This window comes from Hemitrygon akajei, chromosome 27 (genome assembly GCF_048418815.1).
Source record: "Hemitrygon akajei chromosome 27, sHemAka1.3, whole genome shotgun sequence".
Classification (NCBI taxonomy): domain Eukaryota; kingdom Metazoa; phylum Chordata; class Chondrichthyes; order Myliobatiformes; family Dasyatidae; genus Hemitrygon; species Hemitrygon akajei.
This window is the reverse complement of record NC_133150.1, coordinates 35,688,492-35,712,053: the sequence shown is the minus strand read 5'-3', so window position 1 is coordinate 35,712,053 and position 23,562 is coordinate 35,688,492. Positions and strand designations below refer to the sequence as shown.

The 23,562-nt window shown below is 41.5% G+C and overlaps 1 protein-coding gene across 1 annotated transcript in view; it reads left to right on the top strand.

Moving 5' to 3' along the window:
• The first annotated feature begins 294 nt into the window (after positions 1–294).
• Positions 295–23,562, top strand: part of cntn2 (contactin 2) — a 227,392-nt gene continuing 204,124 nt past the window's right edge. Inside the window, exon 1 of the mRNA XM_073030631.1 lies at positions 295–421. The gene's annotated coding sequence lies outside the window, so the exon portion shown is untranslated. The remainder of the gene's footprint in view (positions 422–23,562) is intronic.

The following is a 23,562-nucleotide window of genomic DNA, read 5'->3' as shown; positions in this document are numbered from 1 at the left end:
AAAGGATATTTAAGAGAGGGAGTGAAATAGAAAGAAGTTTGTGGGAAAGAATGAAAGAAAGAGAGAGCAAGGAGTGTATGAAAGAAATGGGAAGAGAAAAAAGGGAAAGAATGTGAGAAAGTGATGGAGAAAGGGAGAGGGAGAGGATAACTGTGATGTAAATACTGTCAGTGTATGAATCATGCATGAAGAGCTCCTCTCAGTGGTCCTCGGGCTGAGCAAATGGAAGGCTCCCAGGAGCTGCTACGTTTACTGGAATAGGAGGAGCTCATCCTAGTGCAGTTGCTGCAGTGCCCAGTGAAACACATGCAGAGGGCTCTGAATAACATTTCAGGAAAGGGGGGAATCAAAAATATTCCTGACAGACTGGTACTCTGCTTCAAGGACGTGCAAAGGCTGCTGGAGTTCTTTGATGCTCAAGGTAGGGTCATCTTCTTCAGTCAGTGCGTGCTCTTAAAGAACAGATCTGATTTTCTTTTGAATGCACATCTGAGGCAGCATTGTATCAGTGTCACTCATCCGCCGCTGAGATGAGCTGCAACATTCTGTAGCACTGAGCACAGACCGCAAGCAAGCGTCTGCTGCCAGTATTTGTTGTACTGAAAGGCCACTGGACATTTCTGCCTATAATTCGGGTTGGTTCGCCTGCAATGTGCAGCTGGGGAAAGAGGCTCGGTCACTTTCCATCGTGTCAGCATTCGTGCAGCATCCTCTAAGGCACCCGTTTCACCATATGGTACAGCCTTTCTGATCTCCCTCCCTCATTCTCGCTCTCTCTTCTTCTCTCTCTCTCACCCTCTCCCTCTCTTCTCGCTCTCTTTCTCTATCTCTACCTATCGCTTTCACTCACTTTCTCTCTCACTTTTTCTCTCTCCTCTCTCTCACTCTCTTACCCCTCTCTCTTTTTCTCTATCTCTACCTCTCTCTCCCTCTCCCTCGTTCCCTCACTTACTCTCACTTTCCCTCGCTCTCCCGCTCACTTTCTCTCTCTTTATTTATCTTCCTCTCTCGTTTTTGCAGTTGCACGTCTTTTCACATCCCTTCTTTGCTGTCCGTTTATTTTTCGTTCTCATTATTCCATTTTCTGCCTCTTTTACTCTCACTCTCATTCTGTCCCATCCTCTCTTCTTTTTCTCTTTTTCATCCTTCCCCTTGTCCATTCTCTCTTTTTATCTCTCATTATTCCCCCCCCCCCCCGTGTTATTAGTTATTTTACGCTTTCTCCACTTTTCTACTTGTCTTTTATTTAGCTCTCTCTCATCTCCCCTTGAACCCGCTTTCCCTCTCCTCCCTTCTCCCTTCCTTTCCTTCGCTCCCCGGTTTCACTCTGTACTTGTGTCCTCTCCCCATCCATCCCTCTGTGTTTATTTTTATCATTCCCTTTCTCTTTTATTCCTTGCCATTTCCTCCCTGTTCCTTTTCTCTCTTACTTTTTCACACACTCTCTCTTCCTCCTGTGTTCCTTCACTGTCCTTCCCTCACTTTGTTTCTTTTTCTCATCCTCCTTTATTTCTTTTTTCCTCATGCTCACACTTCATATATATTCCCTCCTGATTCTATCTCCTTCATTCTTTTTCACATTCACTCTCTCTATCACTCTTTTCCTCTTCCTCTGTGATTCTTTTTGTGCATGATCTCCTTTTTCCTACTTCTTTCTCATTCCTTTAACACCCTCTCTCTTTCCTTCTCCTCCTATCGTTCTACCTCATTCTTTCACTCTTCCTGATCTTCTCTCTGCCCACATTCTTAGCCTCCATCCATCTCCCCATCTACTTAATTTACCACTCCCCTTCTCCTTCTATCCCTCTTCTGTTCTTCCCTTTCCCTCTGATCTTATCCGTCCTTCTATCTTCCTCTCCCTGTCTATTTCTACCCCACTTTCTCCTCATTCTTTCCTTTCTTTCTCCATTCCTCAGCCTTTTCAACCACATGGTGTAGTATTCGCCAAGCAGCATGAATGTAAAATGTACAGTGACAACATCATTACCTGCGAGCCTCTGGAAAGATTAATGTTGGTTTGCAATCCCATGATGTTACAGCAGCAGAATGTTGGCTGTTTTGCTTTTGGTTTGAACTCTGAGGCAATTTGGAGTCTAAAGAGTGAACGTAGTAACAATGGAATGCAATATATGCTTTCGTTGTCGGTAATTAACAGAGCATGGCAGGCTGACCATACTCAAAGTGAGTGCCTTCGTGAATGTCCCCTTCCATTAAAATATGAAAAAACTCCAGATTATTTTATGGCACCCACTTCCTCATAAAAAAAGACAAAAAACAGGCACTTTTAGTGTTCTGCTAAGTTCTGCTAAAGTAGCCGGAATCTTTTTTTTCCCAGTGTCTTTACGTAGAGAGTGGTAGATGCCTGAAACAAGGTAGTGGAAGCCGATACGACAGTGGCATTTATGAATATGCTGGGAACGAGGGATGTGGATCATGAGCAGGCGGAAAGGATTAACTCAATTTGACATCAGGCTCAGCACAAAAAAGAGCCTGTCCATGTTTGTTGCTTAAACTGACCCTTTTTTCACAGAGTAACAAAGCAACAGCAAAGAGTTTGGCTCTTCCACAGTATCTGGTGTTATTGATTATCCAAGCCCCATCCTAGCTAAACCCACCAACCTTCAATAATGTGTACCCGTGACTCTCCCAATCCATAAGTCTAACAACATTCTTTCCACTGTCATGACTAAATGGAACATTACAGTGTGGTGCAGGGTTGGGGGGCCATAGCTGTTGATTCATCCCATCCTCCCATAGTATTTGCAAACAAGGGACTACCAAAGTCAAATAGAGTGTTTTCACTGGAGAAGGAGAGGGTTAAGAGGGGTTATACTGAGGAATTTAACTCTAAGAGGGAAATAGATAGGGAGCTATGACCTCAAGTTTTTATAGACCAGCGAGTCTTAAATCCATGGTGGGAAAACTAATGGAGAGGACTCTTAGAGACAGGATTTCTGAGCATTTGGAGAAGCATGGTTTGATTAGGGATAGTGAGCCTGGCTTTGTGAGAAGCAGGTCATGCCTCATGAGCCCGATTGACTTTTCAAAGAAGTAGGAAGAAAAACAAACTGATGAAGGTAGAGCAGTAGATGTGGCCCAGATGGATTTAAGTAAAGCGGTCGACAAGGTTCCACATTGCAAGTTGGTTTAGAAAGTCAAGAGGCGTGGTATCCGTGGAAATTTGACTGTGTGGATTTGGAAATGGCTTATCCACAGAAGGTAGAGGGTGGCAGTAGATGGAGGTATTCTGTCTGGAGTTCAGTGACTACTGGTGTTCCACGGAGATCTATTCTGGGACTCCTGCTCTTTGTGTTTTTATAAATGACTTCGATGAGGAAGTGGAAGGGTGGGTTAGTAAATTTGCAAATGCCATGAAGGTCAGTGGTGCTGTGGATAGTGTGGAAGGTTGCCATAGGTTCATGGCAAGATGCAGAGCTGGGTTGAGAAGTGACAGGTGGAGTTCAATCTAGAGAGGTGTGAATGATTCACTTTGGAAGCTCAAACATGAAGGTTAATGGCAGGATTCTTAGCAGTGTGGAGGAACAGAGAGATCTTAAGGTCCATCTCCATAGACCCTTCAAAGTTGTCGTGCAAGTTGATAGGATGGTTAAGAAGGTGTATAGTGTGTTGGCCTTCATTAATCAGAGGTTGGAGTTCAAGAGCCGCGATGTAATGTTGCAGCCCTATAAAACTCTGGTTAGTCTGCACTTAGAGTAATGTGCTCTGTTCTGATAATCTCATTATAGGAAGGATGTGAAAGCTTTAAAGAGGGCACAGAGGAGATTTATCAGGATGCTGCCCAGATTAGAGAACATGTTTTATGAAGACAGATTGAGCAAGCCAGAGCTTTTCTCTTTGGAGTGAAGAAGGTGGAAAGGTGACCTGATCTAGCTGTATAAGATGATAAGAGGCATAACAGGGTGGACAGCCAATGCCCTTTTCCCAGGATATTTTTAAGGTGATTGGAGGAAAGTATAGGGGGGATGCAGAGATAGGCTTTTTTTTTACAGAGAGTGGTGAGTGAATGGAGCACATTGCCGGAGGTAATGGTAGAGGCTGATACAACAGGGACATTTAAAAGACTCTTAGATAGGCAAATGGATGAAAGAAAAATGGAGGACTATTTGGGAGAGAAGGATTAAATTGATCTGGAGTAGGTTTAGTGATCACAACATCATGAGCAGAAAGCCCTGTAATGTTTCTATGTTCTATAACTCTGAACATAGTGAACAGCCAATTATCATTCACAGAGCTAAAAAGGGATGCCAGGCAGTGATGTTGGAGAGTTTTGAAACATATGATGAATAACAGGGAGAATTAGATTGATTTCAAAATGGGGTTTGACAGTGAGTAGAATGCCAAGGACTGGGGAGAGTGCTATTGATGGTAAAGAAGAGGCAATTAAAAACTCCGAAACTGAAAGCAAAAATGAGAAACTGAGAAAGAATTATTCCTTAATAAAATATTACAACAATGCAGAGCTGGAAATCTAAAACAGAAAACACTAGATTCAGTTTCATTTATTTATCACACAGTGAAATGTATCATTTGCGTTGATAATCGACACACCTAAGGACGATCTGGGGGAAGCCTGCAAATGTTGGCACACGGACTAGTCAGGCTAGTCAGGCCTTATCTGTGGAAAAAGAGAACAGAGTGAACATTTCATCTCAGAGTCCATGTGTTGCTCGAGCTGCTCACCCAGTCTCAGGACACCCAAAAGCACTTTGAAAGCTAAAGAAAGACTCTTGCAATCATGCCACAGTTGAAATACAGCAGCCAACTTGCAGGGAACAAAATCCCACAAGCAATAATAATCCGTCTCAGTGATGTTCACCGGGCAATAAATGTTATCCAGAAAAGAATTCACTGTTCATCTTGGATAGTGTTCTAGGATTACCTGTCTTCCTGATAATGCAGACGGACTAGTCATGATATACAATAAGTCTCATTTGAAAGGCAGTATCCCTCATAGTGCAGCACATTTTCAGTACTACATCAGGACATCACCTGAATGATGAACTCGGTTCACATCTGCAGGACCGGAATCCAGAACCACATTGCTCAAAAGGGGGATCTCGTTAAAACCTATTGCATATTGAAAGGTCTAAATAGCGTGGACTTGGAGAAGGTATTTCCAATAGTAGAAGAGTGTATGGCCACAGGTTCTCAGAATAGAAGGACATCCCTTTAGAGTGGAGATGAGGAGGAATTTATTTAGCCAGAGAGCCGGTGAATCTTTCAAATGGTGGTGGAGGCCAAATTATTGTGTACCGTATATTTAAAGTGGAAGCTTCTTGATTTAAGTGATAGATTCTTGATTGGTCAGGGTGTTAAGGGTTATGGGAAGGAGACAAGTGAATCAGAATTAGAATCAGGTTTAATATCACTGTCATGTAAGTTGCTGTTCTGCCCTAGCAGTACATTGCGGTACATAATAATAGTAAAAAAGAGATTACAGTAATAATATATTTAAAAGGTTAAATTAAATAAGTAAGGAAAAAAGAGAAAAAAAAGATATTGTTCATTGATTCAATGTCCATTCAGAAATCTAATGACAGAGAGGAAAAGCTGTTTCTGAATTTGTTACCTCCTTCTCCTCCTAGTCCAAAGGAGAGCATGTCCTGGGTAATGGGGGTCCTTAAAGATGGATGCTGTCTTTTTGAGGCATCGCTCCTCCAACATGTCCGGGATACTATGGAGGCTAGTGGTCCATGACGGAGCGGGCTGAGTTCTCAACTCTCTGCAGCGTGCTTGGACCCTGTGCAGTAGTCCCCCTCCCACCCCACGCCCCCCAAGCCAGACGGTGGTGCAGCCAGTTAGAAAACTCTCCCTAGTACATCTGTAGAGATTGGGGGGGGGGGGGGGGCGTCTTTGGTGACATGCCGCATCTCCTCAAACTCCTAATGAAACCTAGCGGCTGGGTTGAAATGGTGGAGCACTTCGATGGACTGAACGGCCTAATTCTGTTCCTATGTCTTATGGTCTATAAGTAAGAGTATTACCTTTTAGTCAACAACGGACCACTAGTGGTTCGCAAGTGTAGAATTGGTTTTGGGATGTGTTGAAACGATATGGTAGAGCAAGGTCGTGGAAAGACTGGGGACGCAACAATGTGGGTTTGTCATTCAAGGGAATTCAGGAGTGTGATGGATGAGAATAAATGATTCACGAAGGTACACAGAAATGCGGAATCGGTTTGAATAAAGCTGTGATGCATTAAGGTTGCTGCTACTCTGCCTTCAGCTCATTGGCGGCAGGTTGTTATTCAAAACACACAGCAACATCCGAGCCGAATTTCCAAAGCTAACACTTAGCTACAATGCCTCGTCCCAAATCCTTTCCACGGCAGTACGGCTCATTAGCAGAGACTTTACCCATACTCTCGGATGGACGTAAAAAGATCCCGCAGCTCTTTCTGAAGGCGAGCGGGGATGTTGTGTCTCAATCGGCAATACTGAGTGGGGGGGAGGGGGGGGAAATGATAATTTGGGCTTTCACTGCGTTACTGTTTGCAGGAGGACGTGGCTTATAATGCATGCTCCTGCACCTCCTGATGGTGACTGCTCGTTATTGGTGGCGAAGTGCTTTTGGGGTGTTCTAAGCTTACGATGAGCGTTATATAAACGCAGATCTTTCTCACTGACGCCTGAGAGCTTGTAGCTTGCTCACTGAACAAACAGCATGCGAAAATGCTCACTGATCACAGCCCTGCCTGCCCCGGATTCGCAATCCAATTATTTACCTTGCGTTTTGCCCCGTTCTGTTGAACTGGATTAGAATGTTATTTCAGTCTTACTCCCCTGGGCCCGCGCATTCAGAACATTAATTCCGTGTTAAAATCCTGCGCGAAGTCACGTGGTCTAAGCGACTGACAAGGTAAAGTCGGCAAAGCTTGGAGTTCCCAAACTCAAATTTCAGTCCTCTGGAGTATACACAGAAGCGGGTCATTGATAACATGTGAAGACAAGGCTTAGCGGTATGAGTTTTCTGCCTAATCGACAGTAAGTAATAAAGCCTATAAGGACACTGACAGTGAGGGATTTTCATTCTGCTTGTGCTGAGATGCATGAAGCAAAACAGAGCTGAATTACTGGAGTTAGGCTGTTGTCTCCACATTGCCCACAGGCTATAGACTTCTACGTGTATAGATTATTTTGCACTGAAGCCTTTCTTCAGATGCACATGTGAAACCCTTCACCAACATGCAGAGAGTTCTCTCTGATGTTCTGGCAATAGTTATTCTTAACCAATATCATTATGATCATTATGTTCCTGACACACTGCTTGCTTTTCAATAGTCTCCCAGGTTCATTTGATCTAGGCTTCTGCTTACCCACCTCAGAAAGATATTAAAGAGTCTGGAAAAAGGTTCAAAGAGTAACTTCTGAGGCAAAAGTCTTAACGATGGACCCAAGTTTGTCGCAACTTTCTACTTTAAAAAATCGTGAATTTGTTCATAATCACATTGATGGAACCAATTAGTCTTCAAATTGGTTGTCCTGTTCCCTCAATCACAACTTTTCAGAAACAATTCAATATTTTGTTTAACGGACATATCATTTGGTGATTATAGTGGTTATGAGTGGCACCGTGGTTGGCGTTACCACCTGGCCATGCCAACAAGATGGCGTTTGTTGATCGTCACCGTGGTGCCGGCATGGAGCTTGCCGGCATGGCTGGATGAGTTTCCTTCCGCTCGCAAAAGATGCGTCATTTGATGAGGTAGCTGGTCACTGCAAGTTGGCCCAAGTCAAGGTGGGCAGCAGGAAAATAAAGGAGAGCGTTGACATAGAGATGTGAAAAAGAAAATGTGATAAGGGTGCATTAGTATCTGATGGTTGGCATGGACAAAATGGGCTGAATGGCCAGTTTTTGTACTGTATGACACCATTGCCACCAAGCCCTTGAAATGATGGGCAACTAGTTTGAGTTCCATTTGAACTGTTTTGCTGACTGACGGTAATAAACAGAATGCTTGCCAAAGGAGCCAAGTGGGTAGCGTTAATTCCCATTGTGGTCTAACACAATGTGATGGCATGCTTGTCTCCATTGCTAAGGCTTTTGCCTCAGAAGGTATTGAGTTTGAGCCCTATTCCAGACAATTAAATACCTTTCCAAGGTAGATAAACTGAAGCCCAGCTTGGGATACTATTAAAAAGCAATGAGAAAGCTCTCCCCGTGTCACGGCCAATCTAGATTTTTTAAGAAATGATGAATTTGATCATAATCACATTTACAGGACCAAGCAGCTTCTAGTTGGCTGCTCTGTACTCTCTAAGTCACAACATTTCAGAGACAATTAATTATTTTATAAAGGTCTTTGGAACATCCTGAGATCAGGAAAGGTGATACATAAATACAATTTCATTCTCTATAACATTATTCCATCAGTAGACATTTAAGGGGGGATGTGAATGGAAGGAAAACTATTAGGAAGTTGCTATCTCTTCATTTGGAATGATAGGTGAATCAATATTCTTCAGAGTAGACACAGCAGGGTAAAAAAAAAGCCTTTATCCCTTTACAATCATTTAAAAAGTAAGCAGCCTTATTATTGAAAGGCTGGCTCAAGTATATTGAGCATTAGAACATCCATCGATGTCAAGCTCCCATAAGGATCAGGTCCAGCTGGGTATTCAGGAACCTGAAGATTGAAATACTTGTCAAAGTCAACTACCAGATCAGATAGCAAGCACAGTAAAAGGTTTGCAAGGTAGTAATGTTGGCCATTTCATGCTCTCTGGAAGATAAGTTAGAGGATTTGGGATGTATAAAGAACTGCAAGCACTCTGAAAAAAATTAGCCCGGGTAGTTGATTTAAAGTCAAGTTGATGCAGTTGGAAAAAATGTGTTTATTTCTTTTACAGTCACCAGCAGACATACTCTTTTTTTTGGATTTTGAAGTGGAAAGGCAAGGGTGATGAGAATTATCTTCTCTCTTCTGTTAACTGTAACAATGTTCTTAGCAAAGTTATTGAAGAAATCCATCAGTAAACTCTTCATGTCTTCTAGGGTAAACTTGGGTTTGTTTTCTCTGGAGTGAGGAGAAGCCTGTTAGAAGTTTGTAAAATTATAAGAAACGTAGATAGGATAGACAGAACCTCTCCTGGGGTAGAAAGACCAGGTACTAGAGGCTAGAGGATGTAAGAGGACGATGGAGGTATTTCAAAGGAGATGTGTGGAACAAGATTTTTACAGAGTGAGTGGTGGGTGTCTGGAACCAGCTGCCTTAGGGTAGTGGTGGAAGCAAATGTAATCATGGGGTTTAAGAAACAGTTAGGTAGACACATGGATGTACAGGGAAAGGAGGGATATGGATCACATATAGGCACAAGCCATTTAGTTTAATTCAGCATTGTGCTTGGTGTTGACATCATAGGCCGAAGTCCTTGTGCTGTGCTGCACTGTTCTAGGTTCTAAAACAAAACACCTACACACTCTATCTTCCCAAGATGCTTATTCTTCAGCATTTTTGCACCAAAGGTAATTTCTTTACACCCATTCACAAGATGGGAAACTGCATTTTTAAAACGAGCATTTATTGCCCTTCGTTGTCTGTCCGTGAGAAGGCAGTATGGTTCAGAATGGTAAGCAACATATTCAGGCTGTGCAAGTCCTTTGTGAGGGAATTGCTCCCACTGTTCCATTGACTCAGGAGTTGCAGGACTTTCACCAATAAAGGAAAATATGTTTTCATTTCAAGTTTCTGTTTGACTTGTCAGTGAGATTGGATCCCCCTGCAGCCAATGACTTTATCTGGGTTGTTGGTAGGTGCTGTCAAAAAAGCCTTGACAAAATAAATAGGTGCAGTTACTGTACTCATCGGTCATCAAAGTAAATCATGTTAGCATTACATCTCATTCATTAAAGGTAATTTAATTCTTCCATTGAAACCATCTTTCTTCATAGGCTGACACCACAAAGTGTTGCACTAACCATGACTCTACCATGTCGCCAATACCATACTGTGCTTTACTGAAGTACTATCAAAGACCAAGGAGAGGTGAGGCCAGATTACCAAAAGATTAGTTAGTTAGCCTTTAAGTGACACCATAAGGGAGGAAAGAAATGCATCTAGAAGGAAATTCTTCAGGTCTCCAACAATTAAGATGCAGCTACCAATAACACTGGGCAACAAATTTTTTCGAAAGTATTGCTTCCTCAGAATTTTTCTTTGTTTATGATAGACCACTTGAAGCTGAACACAAATGTAATTTCAGACTAGTTGTGTCACATAGGAATTTGGAGAAACAGGAAATTAACTTTTATTGCGTATAATGCATTTAATTGCATACCAGGTGTGATGTTTTGCAATAGGTCAACTAAACTAAAAATGTTTTGGTGATGATTTTCATTTGTACTCAGTGTCTGAGGCTTCTCGCTTAAGTGCCCAACAATAATCAGCCAGCACTGATGGATTCCAATTTCTCCATGACTGCAATGTCCTGGTGAAACCTTGCACCATGTTCATCACAGACAGCACCAAGATTTGCAAAGAAGAGTCTAAGTGGAATGAAGAAAATGAATCTTTATTGACATGTTGCACTTCATGGTTTCACTTTACATTGACGTGAATCATGAATTGGAATTACAAATATAGGCGATTTTTAATGGTGCGTGATAGGGAAATTTCATGGTAATTTTCATGATCAGCAGCCTAAAATCCATAAGATACACCCAAAGGTATTCAGGAAGCAAAATCTTTGTTGTCCAGTGTAACCAACAGGCCAGATTTGAAGAATTTTGTTTCCTCAGTGTTGAGCATGACAGAACTAGGGAGGGGCGATGCCATGAACAAATTTAAAAATAACTTTTGCTTAACTAGGAATCAGATGGTGCAGGTGGGGTAGAGATGAACTTGATAAAGATACCAAATGTACCATTGTTAAGTTTTTGAATGACACAGAGAAATGTAAGAGAGTAAGTTATGAAGACGACAGAAGGAGACCTCCAACAGATATTGGCATGTTAAGTGAATGGCCAAAGTTCTTACAAATTGACGATAATGTGGGCAAGTATTAGATTGATAATTTTATCAGGAAAAGTTTTAAAAATAGGAAGTGCAATATCTAAGTGTGAGATACTGCAGAGCTCTCAGAGTATCCAGGTGCATGATGTGCATAATTTGCCAAGAATTGGTACAGATATAGCAGGAAATACTGAGAGTTAAAAATGACTGTAAGAATTGAATGGAAAGCTAGGGAGATTGTACTTCATCTGCAAAGCCTTGTATGCAGTATTGCTCTCCTTACCTTGGTAAGGAATTTAATGCATCCTCACAGTTCGGAGAGTTTTATTCAACTCAGTTTTAGAATGGATGGATTGTCCTATGAGAAAAGGTTGGAGAGGTTGAACTTGTATTCATTACAGTTTAGGAGCAGGAAAGGACCTGACTGAGGTGATCCAGACAGGGTGGATGTGAAGGAGATCTTTCCTCCTCTGGGAGAACCACTGATTAAAAGAAGAGGTTTAAGACAAAAAATGAGGCAACATTTTATTCTCAGAGGGTCATGAATGTTAGTAAATCTCTTCTTCAAAGTGTGATGGAAAGGGCTGGGGCTTCGAATATTTTAAGAGCAGAGTTAAATGCATATTTTCAAGGAAAGGGTGGAAGGAAACTCAGTGCTGAGGTTACAATAATAAAATCAAGTGTTTAATTAAATACGGGAGCATGCTCTAGAGACTAAGTGACCTCTTTTGCTCCTAATTTGCATGTTTATATCTATAGTAATATGTTGGTATCCCTATATGAACAATGACTTTGTCATATGAATTAGGATTACTGATAAAGTCTCAGAGCATAGAGCCCGGTTCTTCAACCCAACTGATAGTTCCCTTCCAGGTGATGTGTACATGAAGGTATGGTATGAGAGAAACTGACAGGAAGTAAGAAATATTTAGAAGATAGTTCTATTGAAAATATGGGGCCAAGAAGAAGGAACACACTTGTCAGTCCCAACCTAGTGATTCTCCGTTTCCCATCACTGCATGAGAAATAACTTGCATGCATCTTAATATGGAATTATAATGTTCCTGAATTTCAGAGCTAAACATCTCATTAAAAAGCATCTGATGTTTTGAAGAACGACTTGAATCTGACAGTACAGCCGAGGCCTGTTTGTATGATCTGGTTTCATACTACGCATCCAGGAAATGGAGGTTTCTGCCATTAGGAGGTTTTTTTATGCACCAGTGGAGGTTTTACATATATGAATATATTAAAGCAGTAGTAAACAGCATGGTTCAGAATGTTAAAGAGCATGTTCAAGCTGTCGTGAGGGAATTGCTCCCATGGTTTCGTTGACTCAAGAGCTGCAGGATTTTCGGCAATGAGGGAAAATATATTTTCGATTCAGGGTGCTGTGTGACTTGTAGGTGAGAGTGGATCCTCCTGTGGCCTCTGACTTCATCTGGGCTGTTGGTAGATGCTGATGAAAAAGTCTTGACAAAATAAACAGGTGTAGTTGCTCATCTGTTAGGGATTGGATCTCATGCATCAAAGTAAATCCTGGTAGCATCACATCTTATTCATTAAACTTATTCAGGTAATTCCGCTTCCGCTGAAACCATCTTTCTTCGCAGGCGGACACCATGAAGTGTTACAGTAACCATGACACTACCACGTCACCCATGCTGTACTGTGCTTTACCAGAGTACTATTAAGGACCAAGATGAGAAGCAAGATGACCAAATGATTGTTTTTTGCTGTGTGCACTCAGTGGGCATGTTATTAAGTATACCCGTAGACTTGTTTGTCAACGCAATATCTAATCAGCCAATCGTGTGGCAGCAACTCAATGCATAAAAGCATGCAAACGTGACCAGGAGTTTCAGTTGTTGTTCAGAATGGGGAAGAAATGTGTTCGAAGTGACTTTGGCCATGAAATGATTGTTGGTGCCAGACAGGGTGGTTTGAGTATTTTAGTAGCTGCTGATCTGGAATTTACACTCACAGCAGTCTCTAGAATTTGCAGAGAATGGTGCAAAAAACTAACAAAAAAGTTTCCAGTGAGCAGCAGAAATGTGTTAATGACAGAGGTCAGAAGTGAATGGCCAGACTGGTTCAAGCTGACAGAAATGTGACTGTAACTCCAATATCCATGTGCTACAACAGTGCAGGAGAGCATCTTTGAATGCACAACACCTTGAAGTGGTTGACTACAGCAGCAGAAGACCACAAAGATACACTCAGTGGCCACTTTATTAGGTACAGGAGATGGAGATACCTTATAATGTGGCCACTGAGTGTATATATAAAATTCTAATGGTGCAAAAATATGTAAATAAAAATATTAATTTGTCTTTGATCCTTCAGTTAAATTTGAAGAAACTTGGAGACCATTTATTCAACATTTTCTTATGAGTTAAATTGTCTTTTCCTAAACCTCACTTTTATTATCCTTAATTATTTGGATGGAGGTACGGAGTTATTGGCACTACTGTATATATTTGACATTATGCAATGGCCCATGTTGGTTAGTGTTTTTTTTCCTTCTCTTTCTTTTGGGGTTTTTTTAAATTTCTTTTGTTCATAAATACTATGAGTTTGGGAGGTTATATATATTGATTATCATATATTTGAATGCCTACTTAAACTATTAACTATGTACTCTCAAACTCTTTGTATTCATGTTTCATTTATGTTTGCTTAAAAATTAATAAAAAGATTTAAAAAGAAAGAAAAATATTAAGAAGAAAAGCTAGAGGGGTTCAATTCCCACTGCTGTCTGTACGAAGTTTGTTAATTCTCACTGTGACCACGTGGATTTCTTCCCACAATCCAAAAGTACAGGTTAGGGTTAGTGAGTTGTGGACATGCTATGCTGGTGCTGGACGACACTTGTGCGCTGTTTTGATTTGACGTAAATGACGCATTTCACCACACGTGTTGATGTTCATATGACAAATAAAGCTGATCTGATCATTAATCTCTTTTACGTATCTCTTTTGAATTTCAGTGGAGGGGTTGTTCTGGAGGATATGAAGGATTGTGACAAACTAATTTATGTAAATACCACACACAGATAGTTGCACAGTGAAAACATATTAACATTCAGATAGTTATACAGGAGCATTATACTTACATAAAAGCATATAAACTTAGAGACAGAAGTAGATAACCCAAGCACACATATAGGAAAGATTATGCAATGACTTTTAATGCTTTTTAGAGAGAAGCATTTACTGTTTAATAATATCTCTGCTAATTGTTTTCAATATATAAATACCAACAAGCACTACACAGAGAAATAATCATGATTGAAATGAGGGTATGCTCTTGTTCTTAATGCAGTCTTTGCGACATTGCCTCAATTGAATATCCATGTTAAGCCATTATCTACCATCTACTCTGATGTCAATAAGAATTTTTGCACAGATTCTGTTCTTTATTTTGTTTTGCTTGAGGGAAACTGGAAGTGGGTTCACTCCTGGGTTTATATGTTTCATCTGGTTTTTGGCTGAGAAAGCTGGAAAGAAGACGTATTCACACGAACCCTTCCTTCCCACGTAGTTTGCTGTGGTTGGTGCTCTTGGTTCTGAATCTGAAGGTTGTGGGTTGAAGCTCTGCTCCAGAGAGTTAAGGCCAAATCTGGGTTGATACTCCTAGTGAAAATGTCAGAGGTTCTATCTTTCAGCTCAGATGATAAGCCAAGGCTTCATCACCTTTCTTAAATGGTCTCAAAAGATTCCATGGAACAAGGTCAAAGAAATTCTCCATGGTGTATTTTAACTACTATTTATCCCCCAACCTACATGAATAAATACTAACAGATGATCACATTCTTTCTTCTGAGTTAGATATGTTGCTCCTGCACTTTCTCCTTTAAAATAGTAGCTATTCTTCAATGTGTTAGCTATGTAATATTTTGGTATGACACCTAAAATAACTGGAGGAGGTCCATGGCTCAGGCAGCATTAATGGGCAAATCAGGTCAAGACACTTCATCTGGAAAGATAAGAGGAGAGATAGTCAGTATATAGAATTGGAGGGAGGGGTGGAGTTAAAGCATGGTAACACAGTGGTTAGCACAACGCTTTACAGTACCATCGACCCAGATTTAATTCTTGCCACTGCTTGTAATGATCTTGGACATTCTCCCCATGACCATGTGGGTTTCTCCTGAGTGCTTCAGTTTCTCCCACAGTCCAGAGATGTACAAGTTAGTAGGTTAATTGGTCATTGTAAATTGTCCTGTGATTAGGCTAGGGTTAAATTGAGGGATTGCTGGGCAGTATGACTTGAGGGGCCGGAAGGGTCTATCCCAAACTGTACCTCAATATAAAGTTATAGATCGATCCAGATGGAGTGAGAGTGATAAGCAGGTGGAGGAGAGGAGATTAGGAATGGTGCCCGAAGGTGGGAGGTGACAGCTGGAAGTGACAAAGGGCTGAGCACAGTAGAACCTGACAGGAGCAGAAGGTGGAGCAGGGTATCAAGGGAGGAGAGTGGTAAGGGTAGTGAGTGGAATGAGTGATGTGCAAAGGAGGGGAAACAGATGGGGTGAAAGGTGATGGTGTGAATGTAGGAAGAACTGGGTGGATCAGGAGAGAGAAAAGGAACAGAGTCAGCAGTTTGGAGAAGTTGGAGAATTCAGTGTTCAAGTAGTCAGGATGCTGTATTTTGGAATATTCTAAGGTTCTGAAAGGCATTATAATGTTCTTCCTTGACTATTTTTCAATACTCTTAAGCATAATAATAGTGTAAATAACTGAATTGCAATTATCTCCCAGAGGCTGACCATTGCTTATTTGAGCATTTTTTCCTACTTTCATTCTTGTTCTATTTATCCCCTTCATTCTACACAATAATAAGCCATTCAGATCTACACAGAAAATAACACGGTTGCTGCCTTTAGGTCTTTCTAGTGAAAATTGCCATAGTCTGCAGCCATTAAATACACAAATCTGTGGTATTTGCTAAAAAAAAATATCATGCTGTGTTAAGCTGCCAGTCCTGTCTTTCATGGTAGTTTTTGCATTCATTTCCAATCGGCTAGGGCCATGGACAGGTTACAGAATCCCAGATGATTTCTGTCGCAATCACAATTTAGGAAGTCTCTAATAATAGGATAGAGGAGGAGGCAGAATTACTGTGGAGGAGCATGGTTCTGTGGTCTTAACTGATTCATATAGGACAGGAGAAAATGTTTATGATAAATCCCCGAGTACAGTGAGACAAGCGTAGTGAAACGTTAGTATTGTACAGAGAGCACCAGCGTCAAGTGGCAATGCATTGTGCAGACGGAACAGTCCATGTGATAGTTGTGCAATGAATCTCATGATCACATGGGATGGAAGAGTAATAGACTGCTGGAAATAGATGTTAAATCTTACAGAGCATTAACATACCAGGGCTGTATAATCTGTGAAAAGATTCACAAGGATCATCAGGACTGTAGGACTTGAGTTATAAGGGAGAGACTAGATAGGATGGAGTTCTTTTCCCTAGAGCATAAGAGGCTGTGGGATGAGTTTATTGAAGTATATTGAATCATAAGGTGGATTGTCTTCTTCCCAGGATAAGGGAGTCTAAAACTGGAGGATATAGATTAAGGCGGTGTTTCCTAACCTGGGATCTACAGGCCCCTCAGTTAGTGGTAAGGGTCTGTGGCATAAAAAAAAGGCTGGGAACCCCTGATTTAAGTTGAGATGGGAAATATTTAAAAGTGGCAAATACTTGACACTGAAAATGTTGAGTATATGCTGTTGCATGAATGAAGTTACCAGAGGAAATTACTGGTAGATACAAAGCAGCTTCTTTATTTGACAAAACAAGGTACAGCAGGCATCATATGGAGATGCTTTTGGCGGAAAGGTCTCGCTGAACCAACACGGGGCTCGGTATTTGATGTGCCAAACATCAAAGTACAGCTCCATATTTACAATGTGTGGACAATGCTTTCTTTGAAACTACATACAACCTTCACCGCTCCTGATTCACTTCCCCACCACAGACGTCCATCTGAATTTTAATCAGCGTGGCCTGGACCGGGACTCACAGCTTTTAGTAACCCATTGTTCAGAGCTGCACTCCAAATTAAATCCGCAATACAACATTCAGATGTGAAGACTGGTAGCCAAAGTCAATTGCTAAATGTCTATATGCTAAACCCAAAAATCACTCTAACATATGCAGTGAACTGACAGGTATTTGGATTGAAAAGGATTTAAACGATATGGGTCAAACACTGGCAAATGCGAATAGATGACAGTGACATCTTGGTTAGCATGGACAAGCTGGGCCGAAGGGCCTGATTCTGTGCTGATTAACTCAGTGACTCTCTGATAATAATTGTACCTCTGTGGTACAAAGCTGTCATTGCTCAGTGGCCATTAACAGGCAGAATTCAGAGTATTGAAGTGATGGGAAAAGTACAGAATGCAAACTGCTGATCAGACAGTGATATATGTATTTATGATAGGAAAATGTAACAATCTCATCTGCTGCATGCTTTCTTATCAGTGCCTGCACTTTAGCAATGTAAAACAAGAGCCAAAGGTCCATATTAAATTATTCAGTCTGTGCATTTAGGTATGTGTAAAATTACTCTCTACCCTCCTTAGACAATTTCCATGTCATCCAAAAGTTTGCAGGGTATGATTTATATTCTGAAGTACTCCATTTTTACAGGCAATCCTTGGACAGCATTCCATGACACTTCACAGGCAAGCCCATGATCGGTGAAATAAGAGCTGATGACCAAAAGTTTTACCTGAAATGTAGGCTTTAAAAAACATTCTAAAGGAGCAAGAAACATGGAGAACTTTGGGAAAGCAAGTTAGGGCCGTAATTAGGGGAAAATACGCCCATTTCCTTGGAGCAATTAAAATCAGAGAGGTACACAGGATCAGAATTGGAGGCATGAAGAGATTGATGAGGGTTACGGAGGTAGGGCAGGGAGAGGACATGGAATATTTAATAAAAACAGTGAGAATTTTAAAAAAAACCTTCACCTTTTATACAAGTTAATATCAAAAATTATAGAAAAGATTAAAGATCTGCTTTATTTTTTCACATGTACATCGAAGAATGAAATGCATCATTTGTGTCAACAGCCAACGTTGTCCAAGGATTGTACTCGCCCACAAGTGTCTCCACACTTCTGGCACCAACATAGCATGCCCTCAACTTACTAACCCTAACCCTGCAATGCGAGAGTACAGTCAACGCTTTGTGCCTTTGGCAAAACAGTCCTGCTGAAGAGTTTCAGCCTGAAGCGTCAACCGTACTCTTTTCCATAGATGCTGTCTGGCCTGCTGAGTTCCTCCAGCATTTGGTGTGTGTTGCTTGGATTTCCAGCATCTGTAGATTTTCTCTTATAAGTGATTGGAGATAATACTTTTCTTTATATATGTACCGTGGGGCAGTATGGTAGCATAGTGGTTAGCACAACGCTTTACAGCACCAGCAAATCAGGTTCAATGCCCACTGCTATCTGTAAGGAGTTTGTACATTCTCTCTGTGACCATGTGGGTTTCCTCCAGTTTCATCCCCCAGTCCAAAGACGTACCAGTTGGTAGGTTAATTGGTCATTGTAAAGTGTCCCGTGATTAGGCTAGGGTTGACTCTTGGAGGATCAGAGGGATCTTGGGGTCTGAGTCCATAGGACGCTCAAGTCTGCTGCACAGGTTGACTCTGTGGCTAAGAAAGCATACGGTTCATCAATCATGGGATTGAGTTTAGGAGCCGAGAGGTAATGTTGCAGCTATCTAGGACCCTGGTCAAACCCCACTTGGAGTACTGTGCTCAGTTCTGGTCGCCTCACTACAGGAAGGTTGTGGAAACATAGAAAGGGTGCAGAGGAGAATTACAAGAACGTTGCCTGGTTTGGGGAGCATGCCTTATGAAAACAGGTTGAGTGAACTCGGCCTTTTTTCCTTGGAGCAACAGAAGATGAGAGGTGACCTGATGGAGGTGTACAAGATAATGAGAGGAATTGATCGTGTGGATAGTCAGAGGTTTTTTCCCAGGGCTGAAATGGCTAGCACGAGAGGGCACAGCTTTAAGGTGCTTGGAAGTAGATACAGAGGAGATTTCAGGGGTAAGTTTTTATGCAGAGAGTGGTGAATGCGTGGAATAGGCTACCGGTGACAGTGGCAGTGGTGAAAGCGGATACAATAGGGTCTTTTAAGAGACTCCTGGATAGGTACATGGAGCTTAGAAAAATAGAAGGCTATGGGTAACCCTAGGTAATTTCTCAGGTAAGGACATGTTTGGCACAGCATTGTGGGCCGAAGGGCCTGTATTTTGCTGTTAGGTTTCTATGTTTCTAAGTCGGGGGTTGCTGGGTGACGTGGGCCAATAGGACCTACTCATCATTATATCTCATTATAATGATATATATAATTATCACTGTGTGACCTGACCTGGCCACAACTTGCTGTGCACTGGACTTCATTCTTTAATCATTAAATCCATCCTGATGAAGAATGTTATCAGGACTCTCCTTCTCACTTTTTCCATTCCCCATTCTGGTTAGCCTCACACCCTTCCTCTTGTACTCAGCTGCCTGTCACTGTAAGACCAACAGACAGAGGAGTAGAATCAGGTCATTCGCTCCATCGAGTCTGCTCTGCTATTCCACCATGGCTGATTTATTATCCCTCTCAACCCCATTCTCCCTGTAACTTTGGACACCTTGACTAATCAAGAATGTAACAACCTCCATTTTAAATAGACTCAATGATTTGACCTCCACAGCCGTCCGTGGCATCGAATTCTGCAGATTCACTACCCCTCTGGCTAAAGAAATTCCACCTCATCTCTGTTCTAAGTGGACATCCCTCTATTTTGAGCCATCTGTGGCAATGAATTCTACAGATTCACTACCTTCTGGCTGAAGAGGTTCCTCCTCATCTCTCTTCTAAACGGGTGCCCCTCTGTTCTGAGGCTGTGGCCCCTGGTTCTGTACCCCCCTCCCCCACTACAGGAAACATCCTCTCCACATCCACTCCATCTAGGCCTCCCTCCCTCTGATTCCCTTCCTGCAACCCTTTCTCCCATGTTCCACTGTCCTCTCATCAGATTCCATCTTCTTTAGCCCTTTGTCTCTTCCTCTTCCTTCATCTCTCCTCTCCCACCCACCTACCCCCTCTACTGATCTCACCTATCACCTGCCAGCTTATACTCCTTCCTCTCCCCCTACCTTATTCTAGCTTCTGCACCCTTCCTTTCTTGTCCTGATGAAGGGCCTCGGCCCGTAACATCAACTGTTCGTTCACCTCCATAGATGCCGCCTGACGGGCTGAGTTCCTCCAGCATTTTGTGTGTGTGGTGTATATAATTAAAGTCGAAGTCACATGACTTAGGGGTGGTGATGTTCCCATGCAACCGAGGCTTGAAAGCTTTCTGTCCAAAAGAACCTGGAAAGAGAAATGTTCTGTCAAAGGGACAAGGTGACAGAGTTTATCTTGTAGATGGTGAACACAGAACAGAGCTGGAGATAATGCATGCTTAGGATAGTGATGGGGTGATGATCAAGCATGTAACTTTATCTTCAATAGTACCAATTTTCTTAGGCATTCAAGTGGAAAGTATGGAATCATGTTTTTGACATATGCCCTGTAAAAAGGCTTTGGAAAGTCGAGAAGTGATGCACTCATCACATAGAATCCTACCTCAAATTGACGTATCTGGAAACAGACTTGTTAAATTCTCCATTACATTCTCATCTTGAAAGATCCTTCTGTGTGTCTTAAATTATATAAGACTATCTAGCCAGCAGCCAGATTGATAGCAGAGGAAACCTGGTCTAAAATTAGGATACAGTATATATGAGTTGCACTTTGCAGCTGAACACAAAAGAATGCAGAGAATCTTTGTTGCGAGGGAAAGTGAGTGCTACCTGTTGCATTTCAGTGCCGTGATAGTTCAATGCGGTCTCTCTTTTAAAGGCAGAAAGTTGTTTATGCGTCTTTGGACTGTGAGAACTGCTTCTCTGAGATGTGAAACTAGGAATTTTACTGATTTACTCATCCTGAATTTTCCAATAGAGAGCTGATGCTGGGCTTGTTCTTTGAAGTGTAAATATTGAGGGGAAGGCTACTGATGAGGGGGTAGGTGTATGGAGCCATGTCACCTGCTCAGCCATTAGTCAACTTGTACGATGAATGGAGGAGGAGGGGGGAGAGGGATGAAGGGTGGGGGTAAGAGAGCTTTGTATGTGATCCTTAACCTTGCTTTACACAGTCATTTATTTCTAAATGGCAAAGCTATTTTATTAAATAACTTCTAACACAAACACTAGAGAAAAAATACTGCTTTGGTGCTGCAACAGATGGTTAACTGCCCTAATAATGTGCTAGTGGCATTAGATTAGGAACAGTTACTACTGCTCAACCATCAGGCTCTTGAATAAAGGGGGCAACATCACTCAACTTCATTTGTCCCATCATGGAACTGTTCCTAAATGGACTCACTTTCAATGACTCTTCACCTCATGTTCCCAATATTTATTGCTTAGTTATTTACATTATTGTTTCTTCTTTTTGAATTTGCACAGCTTCTGCCCTCTGGTCGAACACCCTAGCTGGCAGTCTTTCATTGATTCTGTTATAGTTATTATTTTATACAGTGTGGCACGGTGACATGGTGGCTAGCACAACGCTTTACGGTACAAGCGACCTGGGTTCAATTCTCTCTGCTGACCGCGTGAGTTTCCTCCCACAGTCCAAAGATGTACCGGTTGGTAGGTTAATCGGTCATTGTAAATTATCCCTTGATTAGGCTAGGGTTAAATTGTGAGATTGCTGGGTGGTGTGGTTCGAAGTGCCAGAGATGCCTACTCCATGCTCACTAAATCTCATTAAATAAATATAAATTCGTTGAATATGCCCACAAGGAAATGAATCTGGGGGTTGTATCAGGTGATGTATATGTTCTATACTTGGATAATAAAATTTACTTTGAACTTTGAACTGAGCTTCTCCTGGTTTGTCGACAGTTACTCTTTAATGCTTCAAAGTTCTCTTCAACATTTCAACGGATGCAAGAGGAATAAAATGAAAAGAAGTGGGAGAAATGAGAGGCCACCCAGCCTCTTGGCTGCAGAATGAACATAACCATTGATCCAATTTGCAGCATGCCCCCACTGAAACAAGTCACCCTCATTCTGAGAAACATTGCTTCAAGTTTGAAATCCAAGCTCTGAATGCACACAGTTAACAGCGGCATTGTTTATGAATTCAAGCCACATGACAGTTCTCATTGAAATAGATCTTTAGAGACATCAGCATATTCTGGAAGGCTTAACATTATTATGTAAATTGTGTTTGTTTAAGCGTTTTGTTATTATTTAGAGGGAGCTGCTGATAAAATGACTTAACTGGTCGGGCAGAGGCTTTGCAAATTGGCAGTACCTCTTGCATTTTGCCCATATCTCAATTCGAACAAAACTAAACTAATTTTCAGAAAATGCTAATAGACAGTTCCTCCTACTCTCCACACATAATGGGAGATTGTGGGAAGAGCTTTGTTACATCCTGATAGATACATGTTCAGTACATATTACAGCCATCCATATTTCCATAAACAGTACACACTTGATCACCTTTACCACACTTCCTTTAATCAGCCTCAGAGTCCCGATTCACTTCTTTTCCATGCATACACAATACTCTGTAGGTAGTCTGAAAGGTTGGACGGCTCTAAAACACTTCGCGGCTGGAAAATTGCGATGTATTAACAGAACAAATGATTGTCCAATTTATATTGATAATCTTAAATGTGACAGTGCCCCAAATCATTTTACTGATGGTAGCGTAGCGGTTAGCATTACGCTATTACAGTGCCAGCAGCCCGGGTTCAATTCCCACCACTGTCAATGAGAAGTATGTACATTTTCCCCATGACTACGTGGGTCTCCAGTTTCCTCCCGCATCCCAAAGATGTACCGATTGATTGGTTAATTGGTAACAAGGGTATGATTGGGCAATGCAGGCTCATTGGGCTGGAAGAACCTGTTACCATGCTACATGTCTAAATAAAATAAAATAAAAATAGTTTCATTCCATACCATAAGGAAACAATTAGCAGTGTAACCAATAGTTTGGTCGAAGAGTTATGTCTTAAGATTTAGAAAGTACTTTTGGCTTTAGCTCTGATCCTGCATTACTAAGCGCACAGGTGAAATACAAGATCTATTTGCATTTTGTGTAGCTGAACCGGATTATTCTCCACACTGAATTAGTTCATTTTAGCCCGAGGCTTTGCAGTATATAGATCTCTCTCTGCTTTCACCCTCATGTAATGCGATCTTCTCGTACAAATGTCTCTTAATTTCTAATAATGTGCATCATAAAACTCAGGACAAATGTGCAGATTCATGAGCGTGTTAATCTCCTGACAAAGATAATCATCTTACAAGAGAAAGCTTTTTAATGAGGTTTGGATTACCAGCGCAGAGTGATGGGATATGAGTCTCGTGCCTTGTATCGGTGACGATGAATAAAATGAAGTGTTGTTATTTAAGCTTTAATTTCGTAGATGCTCCAATAAATTTGATCACATAAACTGCTTAAAATCTGACTACAAGTCAGATTCTTCAGTTAATCCTATGC